Source organism: Pseudochaenichthys georgianus, unplaced genomic scaffold, assembly GCF_902827115.2.
Source record: "Pseudochaenichthys georgianus unplaced genomic scaffold, fPseGeo1.2 scaffold_481_arrow_ctg1, whole genome shotgun sequence".
Taxonomy (NCBI): domain Eukaryota; kingdom Metazoa; phylum Chordata; class Actinopteri; order Perciformes; family Channichthyidae; genus Pseudochaenichthys; species Pseudochaenichthys georgianus.
Genome location: NW_027263045.1, coordinates 157928 through 171373, shown reverse-complemented (window position 1 = coordinate 171373; position 13446 = coordinate 157928). Strand labels below are relative to the sequence as shown.

Sequence of the window (13446 nt, the reverse complement as noted above, 5' to 3'; positions counted from 1 at the left end):
AGCCGGGACCATAGCCGCTGGGGCCGGCCCTGGAGCCGGAAACATGGCTGTATGATCCAGCTCTGGAGCCCGGATCATGACTGTGTGGGGCGGACCCGGAGCCGGAAACATGGCTGCGGGAGCCTGCACTGGGGCAGGAACCATGGCTGCTGGGGCTGGGACTGGAACCGTGGCTGCTGGGGCCGAAACCGTGGCTGCTAGGACCGAAACCGTGGCTGCAGGGGCCGGAACCGTGGCTGCTGGGGCCAGGACTGAGGCTGGAACCATGGCTGCCGGGGCCGGAACCATGACTCTTGGGGCTCGGGCTGCTAGTCTGGACTTGCGACTCCCTCTCTTAGGAGCCTTTTGGAGGCTCCGTGGACCTCCAAAAGCCAGAGTTCCAGAGAACGGCTCCTGGACAGGAGCAGGAACTGGGGAAGAAGCAGAGGTTGACTCCAGACGGAACACGCCGAGACGTATGGTGTCAGGTTGAGAATTGGGAGGCAGGGGGCTAGCATGCCTGGAGCTAGCAGGCCGGGAAAGAGGTTTGACCTCAACGCTGCCCAAAAAGTCCTCCACCCACTCGGGGAGCAACTCCCTCAACCAGGGCCTTGAGGTTACCTCCTGGCGTGCCGCAGAAATAACTGACTGCCTCTCTTCAGTACTGGAGGCATATCTAAAGTCATTCCTCAAGCATGTTAAATTGTACTTCACCTCGTACAAACTGTCTGCTGGGTCCATTCTTGGTTGCGTCATTCTGTCACGGATGAGTGAAGGAAGCAGGACCCAAATGCAGATAACCTTTGAGAAACCCTTTATTCCAAGGATCAAGGATCAAGGATAAATGATAAATACAGAACAGAACACTCTCCGGTGAACTCCGTCACCAACAAACAATGACCCAACACTGAACACGGACAGAGACAAGACTAAATACAAGAAGGGGTAATCATGACAACGAGAAACAGCCGGGCAGGGGAGGAGAAACACAAGGACAACAGGTGAACACAATCGGGTAATCAGGGAGGGAAACAGACAGAAAGCAGACAGGCAGGAAACGGGGGTGAACACTTTACACAATAAAACAGGAAACCCAAAGACAAGAAAAACACCAACACAGACAAAACTACAAACGTGACATAACATGTGAATTGTGACAGCCACTACAGATCACATTCCTTTTGTATTGACCCTAAATGTTGAACATATTCCGGTGCTATCTGTTGATGACAATAAAACATACACAGGGAGGCTGGATTGGTCAAAGTTAAGTGAGAAGGATATTAATCACTACACCTCACTCACTGACAAATCATTAGACTCGGTTGTAATTCCTAGAGAAGCAATGCTGTGCAGTGACACCGACTGTACTGAGCATGGGAGTGATCAATGTTTTACATATGATCTTATTATTGATGTGTTAAATGCCTCAAGTAGGGTTTTTCCAACAGTAAGAAAAAGGAGCATAGTATAAAACCTGGATGGAATGAACATGTGTCTGAGCTACACTCTGCTGCTAGAGATGCTTTTAAATGATGGGCCGAATCAGGAAGGCCGAGGCAGGGGTCTTTGTTTGAACATAAACAGTCCACTAATGCCAAATATAAGTATGCTGTCCGCTTCATTAAAAAAAATGAGCACACAATGAGGGCTGACTCACTTGCCAGAAAGCTGCGCAACAATAGTTGCTATGATTTCTGGAAAGAGGTCAAAGTCATAAACAGCTGTAAGACTCCCTCACCGTCTTCCATTGAAGGAGTGTGTGGGTCAGGCAGAACTGTGGCGACAACACTATCATGAGTTGTTCAACGGTGTTAAGAAGAGTGATGCATCTGTGGTTGAAAAGGTTGACTCCACTGAAAATGTTACAGTCAGATCAGAGGAAGTCTACAACACTATAATGAAACTAGAAAAGAACAAAGCTTGTGGCCCGGATCTCATCTCAGCTGAACACTTAAAACATGCCAGTCTTAAGCTTGCTCCTCTTCTTGCTCTGTGTCTTACTGGTTTCCTTAATCATGGTGTCTTACCAGATTCCATGTTATCTGTGCTGCTTGTGCCATCAAGGATACAGCTGGGAAGATTAATGGAATTGATAATTACAGACCCATTGCTTTAGCTAGCATTCTCTCCAAAGTGTTGGAGAGCATTCTGTTGGATCGGCTGGAAAGGTATATTACCACAGCTGACAACCAGTTCGGTTTGAAAAGAAAATACGGCACAGATATGTATATTTTTGCTTTAAAAGACATTATAGAAAAATACAGAAGCCATAATTCCACCATGTTTCTGTGTTGTATTGATGCTTCCAAGGCATTTGATCGACTGAATCATTTCAAATGATTTGACAACATGTCCCAGAGAGGGGAACCCAAGTACATAATGAGGATCTTAGCCTTTTGGTATGCACATCAGACTATGAGGTGAAGTGGGGCAATACTGTGTCTGAACATTTTTATGTTGGTAATGGGGTCAAGCAAGGTGGGGTTTGATCTCCTTTGTTGTTTAATCTGTACCTGGATGATCTGTCTGGGAAACTGAATTTGTGTAAAACTGGCTGTGTCATCAGAGCTACTGTTGTCAACCACCTTATGTACGCAGAGGATTTAATCATCTTCTCCCCATGCAGTGCTGGCTTACAACAGCTTCTGAGGACTTGTTCCCAGTCTGCTATTGATTTTAATATTAAGTATAACGCCAAGAAGAGTAGCATCATGATTGTGAGAAGTAAAGAGGATAAAAAGGCTGTATTTCCTAATTTTATTCTCAGTAGCAACATTCTTCTTTTGTGCAGTGAGATTAAGTACCTTGGTCATTATATCTCTGATGATCTCACAGAGGACAAAGACATCCATAGACAACGCTGCAAACATATTAATGCGGAAGTTTCACAAGTGCTCTGTAGATGTCAAGGTATCACTTTTTAAAGCTTTCTGTACTCCATTGTACACAGCTCACCTGTGGAGTAACTACAAGGCTAGAAGCATGCACAAATTAAAAGTTGCATACAACGATGCTTTACGGTTGCTGCTGAGGGTACCGAGATGGCACAGTGCCAGCCAGCTGGTTGTTAACTTGGGGGTACCTACTTGTCAAGCACTTTTAAGAAAGTTAATGTACAGATTCATGTGTCGCCTGGAAGACTCGGACAATAATGTTATCTCAATTTTAATTAACCCTGTGAAGAGTTCTACCCGGTTCTCTTCCATGATCTGGAGACATTGGCGCAACAGCCTCTACAGACGGTGAGCATGTGTTTGCTCGCTGTGATTGGACTGATTTATGTTTTTATCTGTTGTGTTTTTATCTGTTTTGTGTTTAGCTTTTTATCTTATTTATTGATGAGTGTTTTGGTCTTTTGTGATATGGACCTTGAGTCTGAATAAAGATTGGATTTATTTGTCTGGCTGCACATCATGAGTTAGTGTCGATGGAGCAGAGTCTCAGATGTGAAGTCTCCTCGTTTTATTGAAGTAGAAGCACGTTGTCTTTAATATTAATGAGAGCTCTTTCCCTCTTTCTGTATCTTACCGTTTTTAACCTGTTTGGAGTTTCCTCTTTCTGACCTTCTTCAGCTCTGAGCAGATTATTAAACCTGGAGTTATTTCAAACAGGAACTTTGTTTTCTAAAGTTACATCATGTGTTCTTTATTCAGACTGAGTGGCTGCTGGTTGATCAGCTGTTCTGCTCTGGCCTCAGCTCTGAAGTCCAACATCCATCTGAGAGTTCTGGACCTGAGTCTCAACGCTCTGCTGGATAAGGAGTGGAGCTGCTGAGAGAATCTTCTGTAGAGTCCAGACTGCAGACTGGAGACTCTCAGGTCAGTACTGGGGTCTCTGCTGGTTCAGCAGTATTGTTTTAAACACAGGGAGGTGTTTCTCTCTCTGGGGAATCTCAACAGATCAGTGATGTTACCACTGACTGCAGTTTCTTTCATTCTTCCATCAACTATATATTGTAAGCTGAAAATGCAAATCCACATTTAGCTAGTTAGCAACTTTCTAACAGACATATAGGATTTTACAGAAGAGTGGAAAAGGTTTTCTGTTTTGTTTCCTGTCATGTTTTTAGTTTCTAGCCTAATGAGCAGTTACTTCCTGTGATGCAGCTGAGAGCTGTGGCAGTCAGTCGTAGTGTTGCAGAGAAGATATGATGGGATGTAAAGCATGAGATCAGTCAGGACTCTGAAGCTGACTCAAAGAACAAACACTTATTTTAAACTTGATCCAAAACTTTCGGATTGTGTTCATCCCTACAGCATCAAAGGTGAGACGATCGAGAGCCAAGATCCAGAAGACCCTGTGAGTACTGAAACCATATCCTCCATTCATCAAACTATGTACACTAAATTTGATCTTAAAATATATTATAGTACAAGAATTATATTATTGTTTTTATATTATGTTCTCTGTCACCACCTCTCTCCATCAGGTGACTCGATGTGGAACAGGAAGTGAAGACAGACAGAAAGGTGAGAGAGGAGCAGTTGTACAGAGTGAAGTATATTTATTTCACCACTGAATGAAATATAATTATTAGGGCTTTCAAGTTAAACGCACTAATGCTCGCAATTTATCTAGAAACCTAAACAATATCCCGCCCCAATGTGCTGTGATTGGCTGGTAATACTGTGCTGTGATTGGCTGGTAATACTGTGCTGTGATTGGCTGGTACTGCTGTGACATGTTAACCCGTTAATAACCCGTCTGAAATTGACAATGAACTCAGATGATCCAGACTCATTTGCATTTTTCAAATTGGTCTGAATATGTTGTGGAATTGTGGTTTGGTTTCATGAAGCTAGAATTTAACTTGATTTCTATTAAAATAACTAACTTTGTTTGATCCAGGCTCCTGAATCCTTCTCACCTGAACTCACAACTGAGTCTTCATACAGGTAATCCGATAACATGACCAAACATTATTTAAAATGTCATGTCTTTCACCTTGAGGTATTGCATCCAATCTCTTTCCAACAGAAGTAAATAAAATAATGCCTGTGTGTGTAGGAAGGATTGTTTTCTTGTGCCAGTCTAGATCCTCGCTGGACTAGCCATTTTGATAATTTAATGAAAATGTGTTTACACACACATTCTGATGCATGTGGACACATCTTCAGTGATGTTCCTGTAATCATCAGGTGTTTCAGATCTTTCAACAAACCCTCCTCCAGGTCAGACTCCAGTTGGATGAACACCTGTCAGTCAGTGAATGCTTGGTGTAGTAACCTGTCCCTTCTGTGTGTCTACAGGTTCAGGTGTCCTGGTCCAGGTGAGTTCCAGTGTGCTTCGACTGGCCTGGTGTTTGTCATGGCTCAGGAGGCGGAGCTTCTGTACAGGACTGTCCCTTGGGAGGAGAGCTTCCTCCAATCAGCTGGCAAGATGGCAGCTGGGCCGCTGTTCGAGGTGAAGAGTTCTGGTGAAGCTGCCGTCTGCCAGCTCCACCTGCCACACAGTGAGACAGAGGATGGTAAAGACATCTAGTGTTAACAAATACACTATATAATGATTAGCACTTTATACTATTCACGAGCGTTCAAGAGTTATGAAGCAGCTTTATTAAACTAGTCTAAAAAATATAGCAACAGTATAATTCAGGCACCAAATCTGTTTCAAAAGAAGAAGAATTAAATTATTAAAACATCCATTTAGTTGATGTGTTGCATGACATCATTATTGAAGCATACGATGCAAAGCAGCTCTAAATACTCAGTTAGTTTTTCTTTGGGCCCTCTGCAGTCTCCTCACTGTAAAATTAAAGAGATGTAAACTGTGATTGGTCAGTCCACAGCATGCTCAGCTGCTAATAGTGCTAACTCAATGCCAACTCTCTGTTACATTAAAAATATTGGGATGTATGAAACCCTCTTTAATGGTCTCACATGCAGAGCACACAGCACACAAAGTGACATTTGTTCTCTGCTTTTAACCCATACTAGTACCAGGAGTCTAGTACTAGGAGCAGGGGGCGGCTAGTGTACAGTGCCCGGGGAGCAATGGGAGTGAGGGGGGAAGGGAGTTGTCCGGTGCCTTGCTCAAGGGCACCACGGCAGGGCAGGAGGTGAACTGGGACCTCTCCAAGTAGCAGTCCACACTCCATTTTTAGGTCTGGTCGGGGACTTGAACCGGCGACCCTACGGCTCACAGTCCAATCCCCTTGATGCTAAGCTAGCAGTTTGATTAATTCTTACTTTGTTATTCATCTGTTGCTCTTTCTGCTCTTTACATTGTCAGTCTAGCTCAGGGGTGGGGAACCTTCGGCCCCCGGGCCGTATCCTGGCCAAGGTCAGGGTCCTTGAACACAACATGAGCCTAAAAACGTGTCATGACGTGGTATATGTCTCGTCTGACAGGGGTGCAGTTCTGATGGAGAGCACCAGAACGCGGCTCCGGCACTTCCAAAAATTGCAGTACCCATAAGGAACCGTACACATGCCGCAGTTTTTGCGTGGCTGTGTCTTTAGTTGAAAGCCCAGTGGCGATCTGTTCATCTGTCATACTGATCATCCAGTCAATAACTGTGTTGTTATTAGCATCTGGTTAGCTAGCTATGCTAACGAATATAAGAAGCTTTTTCTCCAAACAGTGAGGTAAAGGCACATCTTTATATGATCATTATAGTTATAAAAAAATAAGAGAATAAAGTAAACGGGTATAAAATACTTAGGGCTGTCAAGTTAACGCGTTAATAACGCATTAACGCATTAACGCAAAAAAATGTACGCCGCTAATTATTTTAACGCGATTAACGCATGTGTATTTTTTTTCCTCGGCCGCCCCGTAGTTTCAGAGCGCATCGAGTTTAAAATACCATCTACAAACTGATGATGCTGACAGCCCCGCTCCTGCCGCCCGCTTGTGGCAGACCACACTTCCACGCTCTCGGAGGATGTTGAAAAAATTGAAATGGCCCTTGAGAGGAAAAAGGTTCCCCACCCCTGGTCTAGCTGAACCATGTAAAAACAAAACGACAACAACATTTATAATTTAGACTTCCTACGCCCTAAAAGCGTTAGAAAACTCTTCACACATCTATAGAATCACTCAGACATGAGAGTGGACACAGTCAAGCTGTTCTGGCAGCAGATTACAAACATTTCAGCAGTCTTGTGAATAAAAAATAATTAATAAAGTTTATGCATAAGAGCAAATGCTCACATCCAGAAAGATCACAGGGGGCGGAACAATAATGAAACATTAGAATAAAAGGTGAAGGATATAAACTGGTACATCCTAGTGAGGCTCCAAAGTGAATGACATTAGATGAACATTAGCTCTGAGCTAAAGTGGTGGGACATTGAATACGATGAAGCTGTTTCAGCAGCAATGCAACAGATGAACAGCTCTTTGCTCCACAGCGCTGCTCCTGGACGGCCTGTTGTCTGTCGTCCACATCACTGATGAAGGCCTGAGCATCTTGGAGCCGCTGGAGGTCACACGCACTCACGTGGTGGTGAAGGTGCCTCACCTCTCTCTCTTTGGCTTGGTCTGGGATGTCATTAAAAGGGTTCTGCTTCTGCGGATAAAGGGCAAGATTCTGGTGTTCCTACGACCCCCGGGCAGAGAGGAGCAAACACTGGATGTACATTTGCTGCAGAAAAACGTCCCTAAGAAGGAGGTAAGGCCATGTGCTCACCATCAGACTAAACACTGGTTTAAACCACAGCTGTTTCCACACACTGCTCCTCTTCTCAAACCTTCTCGTGCTGGGAGAAGAATAAGATCTATCTGAACTGTAAATCTTCTGATCGCTCTTTGTGGTTTTGTATGATTCTCTCTCTCAGCATGTCTTTCTGTCTGTGGAAACTGATGGCATAAATGTTAAACACATCACACAGAACTGAAAGACCTGCTGAGATGAATCACTGCTAAGACAACGTGATCTAATCCCTACGAAAAAATTACATTTTAGTCAACTTTTGGTCAAAATGTGTCTCTATACTCTCTGAACGCTCCGTCCCCGGCAGATCTCTGTGTCCGCTGCAACATTTATGTTAGGCCCCGCCCCCCACACACAGAGAGACACAGGGAGATTGCTCTTCTGGAGTGAAGAGAGCGGAAATAATTATATTGCAAGTAAGAAAATGTAAGATGCATTTTGACAGACAAGATGGACACTTGGGGGGAAAATATGCTGCATTTTGAATGTCCGATAGTCCACTATTAACACCCTGTTCGTCTCGTCAACGAAAACTAAATATACATTTCGTCATAGTTTTTGTTATCAATAATCTATTTTAGCTCGTCATCGTCTCGTCTTAGTCATGTAAAAAGGTCGTTAATGAACATTTTTCGTCATAGTTTTCGTTGACGAAATTAACACTGGCATATTTAAGCTGTCGCACTTTCTGTTGTTTCTATCGCGCATTGCTGGTATGAAAGTGTCTGTGCCGGAAATATCAAACATTTAATAAAAGTGAAAATCAATGAACAAGACTTAACGTATTAATAATAATTTATTATATTTATTCCGTTTGGATGTAGGATTTTTGACTTTGTTTAGAGCAGTGATCTTCTCTGCAGCAGAGAGCTAAGCGCTGTCAGACCGGACCTAACCCTGAAAAGTATTATCATCTGAAATTAATCATTATGTTATTAATATTAAATACATATAAGTATTTTTACAACTTGTATTTAGAAATACTCTCTTGTAATTATTGATGCATAAATGTGTTCATCCATTCAATTTGGCATCTGCTATAATGGGGTTAATGCAGCGTTTCTCAAAGTGTGGGGCGCAGAGATGTGATAGGAGGGTCGCGAAAAAAAAAAATGTTTTACATTTTTATTTTCACATTTATTTATTATTTATACACTGGTGGAATATCAAAACAACGGTCCGCCCGGGGAGCAAAACGTAGATAACCCAATTTGTGTTCTTTGAAATTGAAAAGGATATTGCATTGTGTTACTTTCGTTGCAGTTGTATGTCTTAACTGTAATTTGGCATGCTTTTATTTTGAAGGCAAGTTTACGCTGTTGACAGTTGTTGTTGCTATGGAAACAAGAAACATTGTCATAAAGTCCGCGATAATAAAGCCCACCCATTTAGAGGGAAGATATGATTGGTCATTTGACATTACTCTCGTTCAGTTACTATAGCTGGCCCTCTGTGAATTCATAGCTGGACGTCCAATCAGCTCCTGTCTTCACAGACTCGCAGAGAGGAGCTTCTTTCATTTAACCCTTCACATTCAAACAGAAACTGAATAGGCAGATTCAAAGGATTTATTTCTTTGGAAATGTTATTTTAAATACAATTTAATCAAGTTATGTTAAAAAAAACTAAAACTATTGACAAATATTACTAAAAACATATTTAAAAAAAATATATAAAGAAAAATATAATTTGTTTTAATGTTTTTAAATATTATTTTGTAGAATATCTTAGGCCCTCAGAGACAGGCTCGCCACTGGTAAAAATCTCTCATACACACGTGTGAAACGCTCTCACAGACACACACAACAGCGTTGCAGTCGGGAAGAAAAGCAATGTGGAGCGAGAGAGCAAGAGAGAGAGCACACCTTTATCTATTTAATAAAGTTGAACAAAATAAAGTAAGAAATCATTCCAATGTGTACTATAGGACAGTAAAAAGTTTAAAAGGGGAGTGATTAGTCAAATATGCATAAATAAAAAGAAAGAATGCTAACTAGGTAACATAAGATAAGAATAAACAAGTTTAAATGATTTGTTGTGATCATATTCTAAAGCTGTTTGGATTATTGAAAAGTATACAGCTCCCTTTCATCTGAGTGTTGAGAGCTGTATCCATAAATTCATGTTGGGCTCAAAGTAGGGCTGCTCGATTATGGCAAAAATCATAATCTCGATTATTTGGGTCAATAATTGATATCACGATTATTAAAATTATTTACTTTGAAAAACATCAATTTATTGAAGAAAATAATTTGAAAAGTATGTTTTTAACAGTTGATTACCCTGAACTTTAAGTATAATTCAACTGAAAAACCTATTTAAAAAAATAAATAAAATCGTTTTATTTCGATTATGTTGTTTTCATAATCGTTGCAAGCCAAAATCGTAATTGCGATGAAAATACTATTTAATTGAGCAGCCCTAGCTCAAAGTGCAACAGATTGATGCATTCAACTTCAACATTTAAAAAAAATCTTCCTGGGGGTGCATGCCACCGGACCCTCGAGGATGTGACGTCCACCACCAAATAAAGCAGGTTAAAATAATTAAATTGCATACATTTTATTTTAGTAAACACTGAAAACGGGTCCCACAGACCCAAACAGCACTCAAAGGTTAAAGGTAGCATATAATAATGTTAAAATGTGCTAAATATATACACTGCAAAAAAACTAAAAAGAGGAGTAAAAGTAGCTCACGACTTGTTTTATTTTTTGAAAGTACTGTAGCTCTCATCCTAAAAAAGTTGGAGACCCCTGTTATAGAACGATACATTTGACAATTTTAAGCTTGGCCTACCATTTTATTGAAGCGATGAGGAACAGGTGGGGCTTGAAAAGGCCCACCTGTTCAAAGTGGGGAATGACAGAAAAAGTTTGAGAACCACTGGGTTAATGTATGATATTGCTTAATAATACAATACATTATAATATATGATAATTACATTTTAGTTTTATTCATTTCTTATTTCATAGTTTCTCATTATTATTATTTGTATTTGTATCGCTCATCTTATTTTTGATTTTATTAATCTGTGCTATCCTGTTTTTCACTCTTACCCTGTTGCTGTTTGAACTACTGAATTTCCCCACAGGGATTAATAAAGGTCCATCTTATCTTATCTTATCTTAATGTATAAGTTGATTTACTTCAATCTAATGTACTGTGTAAAAACACCCCAACAATATTACAAAAAATATACTGCATAAAGCAAACTATATACTTTATTTGATCTAAAATATTGATAGTTTTTCATTATAGTAGCCTGTGAAACCCATAACAAATAAGTGATTAAATGCTACAGTATTCAGCAAACACAACTGCAGAGCTGCAAACATTGCAAACAGACTAAGTTATACAACACCCAGTTGTCTTTGTGTATTTGTGAATGAAGCGCCATCTCATGGTTAAATCCTGTAATTGAACAAATGGAGAAATTTGGAAACCCCCTCTAAAAGTTTGGCAACACCCCCATCCACTGGGATCCGCTGGTTTTGGCTGGGACACACCCATTGGAGTCCTATCTGGAGTGCTAATCTGTAACTGACACAGACGGTTTGTGTTTTGGTTAACGTTGGAATAGCTTCTTCAATAGCTTATCTCAAAGAATTACAATCATCTATTTTTAATATTCCTTTACAAAGGCAATATATACTTATAATTATGTTGTGATTGATTGTATATCTCATCACTTTCTGGAGTGGGTCCGTCAACATTTGTTGTTGTTTAATGTGATCTTTAAATAAAGTTGCCTTGACTATCTGAGCATAACTAAAGTTACTCTGTTACTAAAGGTTGCTGATCAACACAGACCTGCTGTGAACATCACAATCTCCTCTGACTGTGAGCTGGAACTGTACAAAGGTTACAGTGTGCACTGTGAACCTGAGGGCTTCTTCATTCAGCCTGAGGTGAGTCACTGATACTCCTCTAAAGGAACACAATGATCATTAACACACATGTATCTGCATGTGGATCCACAATCAGGAAAGAAACAGATACACTTTTAACTTCTGCTTCTGGTTTTCAGAGTAAAACATTTGAATCAAGTTTTGGACCAGATTACGATCCGACATTTCAAGTTGTCCTGACGACGAGCACAGAGACAGTGGTTTTGAGGGTCAAGGACCAACGTGGAAATAATGTCTGGTATTGTCGCCTGTCACTGGAAGGTAAAGACTCCACCTGAGCTCAGACCCAGTGATAGACTGATATCTCTAAAGCTCTATCTCAGAGCCTTCTCTATTAAGGCTCCATGGCAGCATATCATTACGACATTAAACACACAACCTGTAATGTTCTATAACTATAGTAATAACTAGTGTGGTGGTGAAACAGCGTGGCATCATGGGAGTTGTAGTCTTCAGCTTCTCATTCTCAAGTGGATTACAGCATTACAGGACCGTGATGAAACGTACTGTTACCTTTAAAATTACACATCCCCCCAAACCATTTGGGATAATCTATGTACACAACTCAACCAAGTATAAATAATACAGGTGTAGGAGTCTTATACATTTGAATGAGGAAATATTACATATAACTTTAACCGAACAGAAATCCACCTCTGGGATTGTCGAGTTACTTGAATTTTTAAGAGATCTGTTTAATGTGATTGTTGGTTAACAAAAGTATTTTCCCTGTTTATCTACCAGGTCCAAGACATGCATTGTCCGAGAGAAATGTCCCAGCAGAAAGCAGAGTCCCAGCAGAGAGCAGATTCTCAGTAGAGAGCAGAGTCTCAGCAGAGAGCAGAGTCCCAGCAGACCAGAGGCTGCTCTCAGTTCGAACAGAGTTCATTCAAAGAGTGACTCCAACTGTCCTGAACGTCCTTCTGGATAAACTCTTGATTCTGAAGTGATCAGTGAATCTGAAATGACGTCAGCCAGAATCAAACCCAAAAATGACGGAGCACGAGAGGTGGTGGACGCGGTGCGAAATAAAAGGAGCTGCAGCAGCAGGGTTCTGATCAATGCTCTCCGAGAGCTGGACCCGTATCTTTACAGAGAACTCAACTTGAGCTGAGGCTAAACCTCGTGAAGTGTGAGTTGCACATAGCTAACGACACACACACACACACACACACACACACACACACACACACACACACACACGCACGCACGCACGCACGCACGCACGCACGCACACACACACACAAACACACCACACACACACAACACACACACACACACACACACACACACACACACACACACAACACACACACACAACATCAGTTATATTGTATTATTGTATAAGAGAGGTTCCAGGTTGAATTGAGGCGAATATTTGTAATGTTCAGAGGTTGTTGTGTTTAATATTCATGAGAATATTTGTCATTGTTCAAATGATAATAAACATTAGCATAAAGCATATTTGTCCACTCATATGTTGATAAGAGTATTACAAACTTGAAAATATTCCTCTAAGGTACATGTAGAACAGATCAAAAATGTGCGATTAATTTGCGATTAATCGCGATTAACTATGGACAATCATGCGATTAATCGCATTAAATATTTTAATCGACTGACAGCCCTAATATATATATATCCTATCTCCCACCTCCTCCACAGTGTCCAGAGGACTCCCCAGGACAGAGCTCCTTACCAGTCTGTTCAGTCTTTCCTGTCAGCAGCCGAGATGCTGCTGCCCCAGCAGGCCACACCATAGAAAATGGCTGATGACACAACAGAGTCATAAAATGTGTGAAGGAGTGCCCGCTGCACCCCGAAAGACCTCAGTCTCCTCAGCCGAAAGAGTCTGCTCTGTCCCTTCTTGTACAGAGCAGCAGTATTATCAGTTCA

At 41.2% G+C, this 13446-nt stretch overlaps 1 pseudogene; it reads left to right on the top strand.

The window, feature by feature from the left end:
* Positions 1 to 3186: 3186 nt before the first annotated feature.
* On the top strand, positions 3187 to 13243 carry LOC117442826 (NACHT, LRR and PYD domains-containing protein 1-like; annotated as a pseudogene).
* The last annotated feature ends 203 nt before the right edge of the window (positions 13244 to 13446 follow it).